Source organism: Diceros bicornis, chromosome 6 (genome assembly GCF_020826845.1).
Source record: "Diceros bicornis minor isolate mBicDic1 chromosome 6, mDicBic1.mat.cur, whole genome shotgun sequence".
NCBI lineage: Eukaryota > Metazoa > Chordata > Mammalia > Perissodactyla > Rhinocerotidae > Diceros > Diceros bicornis.
Window position 1 is genome coordinate 80,209,149 of NC_080745.1, and position 12,233 is coordinate 80,221,381.

The window sequence follows — 12,233 nt, forward strand, 5'->3', positions numbered from 1 at the left end:
GGTCCTGGCTCCAACCTAGGTGTTAATGGGCCTCAGGGCAATGAAAAGCAAGGACCCCAACTCAGGGAGAAAGCTTGAGGGTCGAGCACATTTGACAATGAAGCAAAACTCGAGAGTTAAACATAATATTCAGAGTGGTACCCTAGGACTCAGAAGAATCAAGTTGAGCTTACAATCCTTCCACTGACACACTGATTCTCCATGCCTCAAGTTCTGCTTCTTTAAAATGGGCTGCACTTTTCTTTCCTCATTGAATTTTTCTCTTTCTCCTCATTTATATATATTACATATTGTATATTTATTTATTTATATTGTATATTTATTTATATGTGTTGTTTATTGTTTACTTATACATACTGATGAACAGGATGTGAACGAGGGTCAGGAAGGAGTGAGTTAATAGTGAAACATGCTCCAGACATAGGGAACAGCTTGTGCATAATCTGAAAAAGTCCAGTAAGATTGGACTATAAAATACGAAGGCACAGAAACAGTGAGAAAAGGCAAGGTTTGATCATAATGGCCTTGTAAACCATGCTAAGGGAATTAAATTTGATCATAGAGTCAATGGGAAACTATTGCAGAGTTTTAAGCAGCAGAGAAACTTGGACTAGATCTGCATCTGAGAAATATCACTGTGGCTACAATATGGAAAATGGGTTGTAGGGAAGAGAAACTAGAGATAAATTAAGAGGCTTTTACAGTAATCCAGGCACTGAGATGATGGTGACCTAGGCTAGAGTGGAAATAATGGGAACAAGAAGTGAATACCCTAAGAGATTGAGAAGGTATACTGTAAGACCTACTATTGTCCCATTTTCACTGAGTTCTGTGCTGTGTTTTCTCATCCTGAAGGGAGGATTTCCCTTAGTCATCCAACATCTCTCTCTTCTGAGAAACAGCTGGCTGATCCAAGCGGAGACTGGCTCTTGGATCATAATCACAATGTTGCAGCCAGAGAGCTATGAGCTCCCTGTCTCCAGCCCAGGTTTCCATGGTCTTGGAGAAGCTAGGTCAGTAGCTTTAACTAAATAACTAGAAGAATGGAGCATTTCATATTAAAATTCAGTAGTTATTACTCCATTAGAGAATAGTGTCTCTACATTATAGAGAGGGAAAGGAAGCTCATTTCATTCTTCAATAAATCCCAACTATCCTGTTTTCATGAGGTGCCATGACTCATCTTGAAAAACTAAGAAATGACTTTCCAATCCGCAAAAAAAACTATCAGAACTACTGATTGAGTTCATTTAGGTTACAGGATCAATATACAAAAGAAGTAGTTGGACTCCCAGTTCGATCCCATCCCTTCATCCTGAGTAGACAGAAGACTATCATCCCTTTGCTACCTCAGCAGAACACTAGGGGTTTATTTTCCTGGATACAGGGAACCAGAAGGACTCTAAATTGGAAGACACAAGGCACAACTGAAGGCAAAAAGGAATAAGTGAAAGTCTGCATACTAGTCAGTGAGACTCCTAACCTTCTGCCCATGCCTAACAGCCAAAAATATTGGCAACTAGGCCTATACCTAATCAGGAGATTGAAAAATTCTTCTCTGAAGAATCTGACATAAAAGAAAGGACCTAAAGATACCACTTTTCAGTGGTCCTGAACAAAACATCCCTACCAGATCACCATGTGGTAAAGCTCAATAGTCAACAAGCCCCACCCATGCACAGAAAGCTTCCAGTCAGGATTTTTGTGTCCTAATATTAAATATGAACGATCTAATAGAATAAAAGAGTTTAGAAGGAACTTCTAAACTTCAAACAAATTATCATTAATATCCTCAGAGAGATAAGAGAAGACAATGCATCCTTGAAACAATAACAGGATATTATTTTTTTAAAAAAGAACATTTAAAGCAACACTGTCCAATAGAACCTTCTGTGATGATGTAAATGTTCTAGATCTGTGCTGTCCAACGTGGAAACCACCAGCCACATTTGTTCATAGAGCACTTGAAATGTGGCTAATACAACTAAGGAACTGACTTTTAATTATATTTAATTTTTTTTTTCAAGATTGGCCCTGAGCTAACATCTGTTGCCAATCTTCCTCTTTTTCTTTTTTGTCTCCCCAACAACTCCCCAGTACATAGGACATACAACTGTATGTCCTAGTTGTAGGTCCTTCTAGTTCTACGTGGGATGCCGCCTCAGCATGGCCTGATAAGTAGTGAGTAGGTCCATGCCCAGGATCCAAACCAGCAAACCCCGGGCCACTGAAGCAGAATGCGTGAACTTAACCACTATGCCACCGGGCCAGCCTCTAATTATATTTCATTTTCATTTTAATAGCCACATGTGACTAGTGGATACTATACTGGACAGCACAGATTTAGAAAATCAAACACAGCTCTTGGATATTAAAAATGTAGTAGCCAAAATGAAGATTCTAGCAGGTATATTAGAAGATAAAGTTGGCCAGACACTGTCCTAAGTGCTTTATAACACATAAATTCATTCAAAACTCCAAGTGATAGAAAATAGGAAAGGGAAGATAAGAAAGTCAGAGGATCAATCCAAAAGATCCAATATTCAAATAATAGGAGTTCCAGAAAAGAAAAGACCAGAGGAAAGGGAGGGAAAGAAATTATCAAAGAAATAATGCAAGATAATTTCCCAATGAAGGATATGAGTTTCTAGATTGAAAAGGCCCACTGAGTAACAGCACAATGGATATAAAAAGACCTACTCCAAGCACATTTTTGTGAAATTTCAGAATACTGAGGGAAAGAAAAGATCCTAAAAACTTCCAGAGAGAAATAACAGTCACATATAAAGGATCACAAATCAGAAGAGCATTGGACTTAATAGTAACACCAGAGGCTAGGAGACAATAAAGCAATGTTTTCAAAATTCTGAGGAAAAAGCACTTCCAATCTAGCATTCTATATTCGGGTAAGCAATCATGTCAGTGTAAGGGTAGAACAGAGGCACTTTCAGACATGCAAACTCTCCAAAATAAATAAATAAAGAAGAAGAAGAAGAAGAACCTCCATGGACCAGGTCTCAAGGAGCTACTAAAGGAAGTGCTCTACCAAAACAAGAGAGTGAATCATCAAAGAGGAAGACACAGAATCCAGGAAACAGAGCTTCCAACTCAGGAAAGGATAATGATCCCCAGAATAATAGCGAAGAAAGATTCTCGGAAAATAGCTGTGCCACAGGCCTAGAGGGTCAGCAGTCTCGGTTAGAGCGAGACAGGAACACCAAGGCAGATGTCTCCAAAGAGATGCAACTGGGAGACTATTTGATGCAGATGAGCTAACTGAAAGGAGATTTACACTCATGGTAGAGTTTGAAATGAATCAGTGATTAGTACACAAGAACAAACTACACAAAAACAAGAAAACTATTAGCTCCATGGAAAACAAAAGTTATATAAGAAAATAAATGGATTCATACTATACACAGTACACAGCCCAACTATGAATAGGGTTTATATTGTCATAATAATGTAAATATGAAATATTTATCTAGCCCTCCCCAGAATGCTAAAACTAAATGGAGAGTATTGGTGGAGAGAAACTTTGGGTTTGTAAAGGAGATGAATGAGAGGAATTAAGAATTAAAGGAAAACATTCAAAAGAATTTAGGGTAGTTACCTCTTGAGACTGAGGGCAGGGTGCTGCTCTTTTATGTAATAAGCCTTGAAATTTTGACTTTTTGAAATTGAAAATAAATTTAATTTTAAAAGAGGTCCTAAATTATCTACAAGATTAATAACCAACTCAGGAAAGAGAAGGAACAAACTGCATTCTTGCCGTAACTTCAGGGAATTTATGTTGTACGCATTTTCAACACCAATTATTTGAAAAATTATCATATAGAAGAGCCTCAGATGGATCATATACAGTAGTAGACATCAAATTACTCAGCCTAACTTTCAAAAACTGTGAGTGGGAATATAAATTCATTCAACTTTTGGCAGTACCTGTTAAAATTTAAAATATACATATTGTTTGATCCAGTAATTCTATTTTTAGGAATAGCAGTATAGTTGTGGAAAGACACAAGAATGTTCCCAGAAATATATTTGTAAAGGGAAGAAAAAAAGAAGGAATACAAATTTCTATCAATAAGTGAATGGTGATACATCCATACTATAAAATATATAGAGTTTAACAAAATAGGTAGACATATGAGCAGTACCATAACAGGATCTCCAAGATGTACTGTTAAATGAAAAAGAAGTCACAAAACAATATGTGTAATATGAACCTATTTATGTGAAGGAAAAACAAGAACCTTAACAAAATGTACGAGTGTGTGTGTTTATATAATTGCCTAAAAAATGCTCTGGAGACACCAAACTGTTGAAAGTGTGTCTCCTTCATTCTGCCAACTTGCAAAAGAGACTCTCCTTTCCTATTCTATGTCATGTACTCCACATCCAATATCTCAGTGAATCTTTACAAAAACCACTATGTAGTCTTTGTAAATTTGCCCAGGTGAAGTTTTGTATGTAATTTTGTCATGTAATTATGTAATTTTTGTCCAGGTGAAAACCTAGTCAGAAGTTGATGCTTAGGGCCTAAAGACAAGGTTTGGTCCAAAATGGAAAGTAACAAGCATTAACATTTGTTGAGTTCACGGTTGGGCACTATATTAAGCACTTTACACCTCAGTTGAAAAAGTAATATTTCTATTTTACAGATGAGTATTCTGATCAAAAGAGGTCAAGTAATGTGTCTAAGTTCACATGGCTAATGAAACGCAGAGACGGAATTTAAAGCCCAAGTTTTCTTACTACGGCCATGTTGTGGGGGTCTATGTGATGACTGGCATACCCACTGCAGGAACCTTGCCCTGAGTTACTTAGAAACAGCTCCTTACTCTGCCATGACCTTCTCAGGCTAAGAAAACCTACTGAGCCAAAACTGGACCCAGCTCTTTACTCAGAACCTAGAGAAGCAGTCTGAACACCAAGTCACTTTATTTGTCTCAGAACGGCAAAAACCTCTCCTATGGCTATGGCAGACATCACTAATGATCAGCACACTTTTCCACCAAGCTTAGATGAGGCCTCATAACCCTCTGTAATTTAGTGTCCCAGGCAGCTACACCAATCAATCCAATTTAGCACCACAGTTGAAAATTACTTGCCAACTTCCCACTTATCTCTGAACAGAAAAGTTCATTATCTCTGAACAGAGGTGTTCACAGGAAGCTCAGGAAGAGAATCTTAAAATGAAATAATGCTGGGGCCAGCCCCAGGGCGTAGTGGTTAAAAGTTCAGCAGGCTCCACTCCTGCAGTCCAGGTTTGCCAGTTCAGATCCCGGGCGCAGATCTACACCAGTTGTTGCCATGCTGTGGCAGCAACCCACATATAAAGTAGAGGAAGATTGGGACAGATAATAGCTCAAGCAAAAAAAAAAAAAAGATGATTGGCTCAGGGTGAATCTTCCTCAGCAAAAAAAGAAAGAAAGAAAGAATGCTTATGTTCAGAAAGCAGTGTTTGTATCAATGTGTTAACTTACCCCTAGCCTCCCTCACTGCTGAGATCAAAGACATTTACTCCTTACCTACTTTCCATTCTCCCCACTAACAGCCTAATTTCAGACCTCAACACCTAACCTAAAGGTTCACTAACCTTCTTCCCCTATCTATACCTGTCTGACACAGTAACTCAGCTTTCCTCCCATCGCTGCCCTAACAAAACCTCCCCTTTGCCTACAGAATAAAGATCTTTAGCTTGGTATTCAAGACCTTTCTTGGTCAGCCCACTTTTCCAGCGTCATCTTTCACCTCTAGTCAATGTGTACCCCCCACTTCCTTTCAACCCATTTCATTTACCTTCCCTCTCCTCTCCCATTCCTCCCTGGGCTGCCTTTGCTAATACCTTCCTCTCATCTCAGAATCCTACAGTCCTTCCCTACAGGCTCTCTCTCTGCTCATCTTGGCCAATAATGCCCTCTCACTCCTCAGTGCCTGCTCTTCATAGCACCAACTGACATCTGTCACACAAAATTAAACGTGCATTTAGCTCTCCCCTGGAATGGACTAAGTCTGACCCTCAGTAAGATCGGCTGGATGAACTCACTTATCGACCCTTTATCTAACGGATGGCAGTCTTATCTAACAAATGAGAAAGGAAACAAAACCCAGGCGCTCACTGTTGCGCATCCCTGGCAAACACTCATCCCTCACATCCCTGCTTCTCTCCTTCCCAGAGGTGTGTGGGCAACAACTCGGCCGGCCTGTGCTGCTTTCCAGAGCCCAGAGCGTTGGTCTGGAGGGTGGAAAGGCGGCCTCTGGCCTCCCTCCCTCTCCTTGCTCACGAGCTGAGCAGCCGGGATGAGAACCTGGCAGGGCAGGCCGGGATGGGGCAAGGGGCCTCCCGGGGTCGCAGCGCTACCTCCTCCTGTCGGTCTGGTCCACTGCTCCACAGACCTGGGTCACTGCTGACCTCTTAAGAGCGCGACCTGACCCTCGAGGAAGGCATTTCCAGTGCTTCCTTCTGCCCATACTGGACAAGAGGGCACCAGGCGGGCTCAGCTTAGGTCAAGGCCGGGCGCGAACGCGTCAAACCAGGCCCAACTTTCCACTCTCCTGGTGGCTGTCGGGGCAGGCGCCTCAGCAAATGTGTCCCCGACCCCGGCGGGCGGAAGCGGCGTGGAGTGAGCCATGGGAGGCCCCGGGGTACCGGCGTGGGAGAAGAGAAGCGCAGTCAACCCCAGAGCTCAAAGGCCGACGTCCTTCAAGCCCTCTCACCACAGACTCCGCCCACGGAGAAGAGACGCCCGGCGCTCGAGCCATGCTCGTGCGCATGCTCCGTGATTTTCCCGCTTCTGGCCCTGCTGCTTCCGGTCTAAGGCCTCTGCCGGAACTCGCCGCTGTCTCTATACCCTTGCGGCCCAGCGGCCCTCAAACCCCTTTTGGGTTCAGGCTCCTTGTCTAATTCTCTCTGTGAATCAAGGAAAATGGTTTCAAAGTTCTACTTGGACCCAATCTTGAATTCAATCCCACCACCAATCACCTCCAGTTGGTTATTAAGATCTGTTGATTTTATCCCAGAAAATGCCTTGAACTCCTCCTCTCTTCTCCATTTCTGCTGCTACTGCACCAACTGACCCCACCACCACCATCAGCGTTACCCTCTCTTGTCCCTATTACAGTGAACTCACCAACTGATCTCTGCCTCAGAATCCTTGTGCTCCTGTTCCCACACCACCTCCCCTGGGATTCTCTTCAAACTGCCAGAAAGATCTTTCAAAATGCAGACCTGCAATGATTCTATGATCTCCTTGGGGAAACTCTTCAGTGACTCCCCCTCAACTTGATAGTCAAGTCCAAGTGTCATTAACATGGTTTACCAGGTTCTGCCTGCATTCCTGCCTCTTCTCCCACCATTTGCCCTCAGTCATTCTATGCTCTGGGTCCTCAGTGCTTCCTCTCCATTTCTACCATTTAGCATGCTCTTTCCCATAACATTTGATGTAAGATGGGTTCCCTGAGAATGGGGAGTTTATCATATAGGAGGTCTATTAGAGAGGGCTCCAAGTTCAACAAGTGTGGAAGGGAAAGGAAGTAAGTGGTGTTGGACAGAAGGAGAAGTCAAGCTGCATTGGTGTCTTAACAGAACCTTAGCCAACACTTCAGGGAGCTTGGATGACAGAATGGCTCTTCAAAACTATCCAAACTTGGAGTTCGAGGATCAGGTTTACCCACTTTGTCTCTCAGTCATTGGAAACCACCCTGTGAAATGGGGCGTGACCTTGGGCAAGGTGGCTCTCTTCAGCTGAGGCAATTCCCAAAGGAGACTAACAGCTGAGAGCTGTCTGAAAACTGACAACTGAAGGTTGTCTGCCAAGTCATTAAAATAATAATTTCTCATTTTTGGTTGAAATTCTGTGCTTACTGATGGCTGTGGTATCCAGTCTAAAGGCAGAAAGTAAATTTCGCTATGACTGGCTCAACCACAATTCCAAGTCCTTCCTCAGGAAAGGACATTAGGCCAACCCCCTCACTCTACAGATGGGGAAACTGAGGCACAGAGAGAGTCTCAGATCATCAGCTACCACAATGACACTGTCTTCTAATAAATAGCTAATATTTGAACGTCTATGCTAGATTATACTAGGTGCTTTACATGCCTTGTCTAATTAATTACTCATGAAAATTCTGTGAGGTAGCTACCATTATTATCTTCATTTGACATATTTGGAAACAGGCTTGGAGCAGCCAGCTGAGTAATTTATTGGAGATTACATAGCTATTAAGTGGTGGATTTAGGATTTGAACCAAAGTCACTCTGACTCTGGAGTCCATAACTAGTAACTACTAAGATGAATTACTTTTTCTTAGCGCAGCAAACCGTCATCCTGGGTCTTGTGAGATACCAACAAACATGTGTGTATGTTGCTGTTATTTCTAAGAATAGATACAACATTCCCACATAAAGCACACATTTATTTTCTGTTATCAGGGTAAGAGGATAAGCAAATGTGCTTCTAGATAGACAATGTTTCATATCAACTATAAATCAGAGAATACCAAAGTAATTTGCAGGTTCCATGTCCCTTCCATGCCAGATTCTCTGGATTTGGTGGCCTTGCTCCTTCCACAGCTCAGACATCTCTCCAACAGCAGCCTTTAGTTCCAACAGAGGAAGGTGTGCACCTGAGTGTCTTTCAGCAAATCTGGCAGAGTCTTCTCTGGCCGTCCCCAAACTCCAAAGTCTGAAGGGAAGCAGCCTGTCCAGCAAGGTGGTCCCCGTTGGGTTTATAAAGGACCTTCTCTGAGACCTGAGAAACTACCAAAATCTCTCTCTCTTCCTCTTCTCTTTCATCAAAATGAAACCTATTCAAATAAAAAGACTCTGAAATGTAAAGATTTCCCAATGTAGAAATGGTGTTAAATTACAAGTATGATGTGATCCAAGAAACTCTAAACTGTGTCAGAAAATGTGGATTAACTTGTTTAACAAACACTCATTGTGTTCCTACCAAATGCCAGGCCCTGGGCCAGATGCTGGAGCTTGCAGTGTTTTGGGAGTTTGCCATTTAGTACAGTAGTTCTCAAATGTTAGTGTGGATAAGAATCACTCAGGAAACTTGTTAATAATGCACATTCCTGCACTCCATCCCAAGAATTTCTGATTCATCAGGTGGGACTGAGGTTTACGAGTCTGCATTTCATTCTGAAGCAGGTAGTCTTCAGTTGTATCTTGAGAAGCCCTGACTTAGTAGATCGTAAATTCTGATCAGGTGTTTGTCTCAAGTCACTTAAACTCAGGACTGCAGAAGGTTGAAGAAGATATGTGATTTCTTATTCCTTCAAGAAGGCCTAGAAAGATTTCCTAGAAAGGTTTTCTATATAACAGCACACCAACATGACACCAATTTCTTTTCAAACGGGAAAAAGACATTGTGTCATCATGTGGTCTAAGTGGAGAAGTTGAAAGAGTGTCAATGGAACAATTCAAGAAGTGTGTGTGCATAAAAACTCATCAACCTTATACTTAAGCTTTGTGTACTTTACCATATAGATGTTTACTATACAAATGTTATGCCTCAATTAAAAAAAATTTTAAAAGAAATGTAAGGCAAAGGCAGTAAGGGGTTTAAAGATGTCATTCTGGAGGGAAGAAGGAGGAAGGAGTTAGGTACTGGCAGGAAAGAAAACAGGAAGAAGGGAGAAATTCAGACCTCTTGATGAGGGCACCAAGTAAATCCTCAGCAGCTGGTGTAGTAGAAAGAGGGCTTGAAATGGCGGTGCGCACATGTGGATGCAAGTAGGCTAAAAAGTTCAAGTACCATGAGCCAGACACTTTGGGCACAAAAGGAAGGAAAGAAGGGAAAGAGAATGAAGAAGGGAGGGAGGGAAGGAGGTGGGGGAAGGAGAGAAGGAGAAAGAAAAAGAAAGAAGGGTCTTGTGGCTCTGACTAGCTATGTGGCCTTGAGCAAGTCGTTTGTCTGCTGCTCTAAGCCTATATGTGGATCTTTAAAATGGTGCTGAACCTCTGAAGTAAGGAGTGACAGAGATGGTGTATGTGAAAGGCTATTTGTAAAGGGCTGCCAGATGCTACTTATTATGAACACGTTCTGGCTTAGGGTCAGGCCAACTGCATGTGGGGATACAAGCAGTGTCTCAGTTCAGCTCCCCAAGTGACTTCCCACATCTTCTCTACACCTGACCACCAAACTTACAATGGTTTGGAGAGAGGTTTTCTTTTTCTCTTCTGCTCTGAGCTAACTTGGATGTTGCTTTGCACAAGCCTGAGCGTGAGATTCCTTTCAGCCCCCCAACCTCCAGCTGCCCTCCTTGACCCCCAGGAGCCCCTTCCACCTTCTCCCAGGCACGGCCAGCTGTTGTCACAGAGGCCACCTGCCTCTTCCCTGGCCTGTGAGTCACTAGTTGGAAGCCAGAGGCCTCACCAGAGGCCTCCAGGGACCAAGGCAGCTTGCTGGAGGCCCTTGGGGAAGGAGGGGAAATAAGACAGCACTAAAATTAAATGAATTGTCTATAAATGTTTTTTAATTAAAATTGTGATTCTTTTTCTATGCAGAAGAGTCTCTTTAAGAGCAATTGTACTCCCTGAGTGGCAGGCAAGAGCTCGGGCAGCTCTTCCTGAAGCCAGGGGGGAAGGGAGGTGAGAGCAGAGGGGATGGGGTAACTGCTTCTTTTCCCTTTTAGGGATAAGAAAGCAAAAAGGAGGAGGGGTGGTGGAGCTGTTAAGGGGTCTGCTTGGGATTCCCCAGGCTGAGGCTCCTGAGGAAGGGTGCTGAGCTTGCTGGGGACCCTGGGGCTGGGATTTTGTGTTTTCTTTTGTTCTATAAAATTGTGCCACCTTCTCACTCCCTTCTCCCCCCTCGCTGGCCCCAGCCACCAGCCATGAAACTGCAGCCAGAGCCACCCCCGCCTCGGCCTTGGGGCCACCCGGGCAGGCAGAGGAATCCAAAAGGGAGAGAGAGCGAGAGGGAATGAGACCCAGAAGCAGAGAGACAGAGACAGATTGGAGAGAAGCAATAGAAGAGGGGAGAGACAAGGGGAGGAGACCGAGAGCCCCCCAGAGGAGAGAAATCCTTAGAGGGAGCGCAGGGGTCTTGGAGACAGAAGCAAAGAAGCGTAGAAGAAGGAAAGCAGCTTAAGCGGGAGAAAGTAAGAAGGGGAGAAGGGCAGGGAGGGGAAGAGCCTAGAGGTAGCAAAGCTGAGGGACGTGTGACTTGGAGAAACAAAAGTGGACTGTCCGGGGGCTGCGGCTGCTCCCAGCAAAACGCCAAGCTCGTGGCGAGGGTCCTAAACCCGGTAGCTCCTCAGACTACACACAGCTCAGCAACTTCTCGGTCTACGCTGTGCAGCCGCCTCATTTCGGACGCCTAAACTGGCGGTACAGGCATAGCACACGCGTAGGGGGATCGAGGGGCCCGGCTTGTGCGGGTGCCCCAAGGGAACAGTGCGCCTCAACGCACCAGCCAGGTGTGCAGGCGCCGCGAGGAGGAGGCTGGGGCCTCTGTGCCCGCCGCGCGCGGCTGGGCCCGGGATCGCGCACGGTGTCGGAGGGTCTGTCCTGGTGTACCCTCCCCACCCCTCCTAGCTTCCCCAGATTTGTTTGCAAGGTCTACATCCGTCAGCACCGCTTACGTCCTGTAGTGGGGTGGGGGAGAGGGTCTCTGCAAGAATTAATATCTATTTCATCTCTTGCTCCCTCAAAGTTTCTCTTTGACGGCGGACTTATTTAAAGTCAGATGAAAGGAAAATCTTGCCTGTTCCGGGTCCTGTGATTGCACAAATCCAAAATACTGCCGACCTGGAGATGCGGCTGGAAAACTCTAGAAACTGGGAGCGTTAGGAGGCAGGAACTTGAGGGTGTCCGGAGACAAGTTCCTAAATAAACCAAGAAACACGAAGTGGGAGATCGAGGGAGTAGGGCCTGAAGGTCCGACACCACTGGGACAAACAGAGAACTGGAGAGTGAGACACTTCAAGTGGAACCAACGTCGTAGCCCGGCGTCTCTGTCTCTTGAGAGACATCCGCCCCACACCTCAACCCAGGCGCTCACGGTACCAGTTGCAGGGCCCCGTACTGCCGGGGCTGCCACCCTCTCCCCCAGGAGTCCCCACACCGAGACTCTTCATTTGCTTTCTTTTTCTTCTTTTTTGTTTTTGATTTTTTATCCTTAAAATACAAGACAAAAATACACCTCACTTATCATAGATATATATATTTCACTCTCACCACATAAATACAAAACATCCAAGTATCCAAAACATTCAGAACA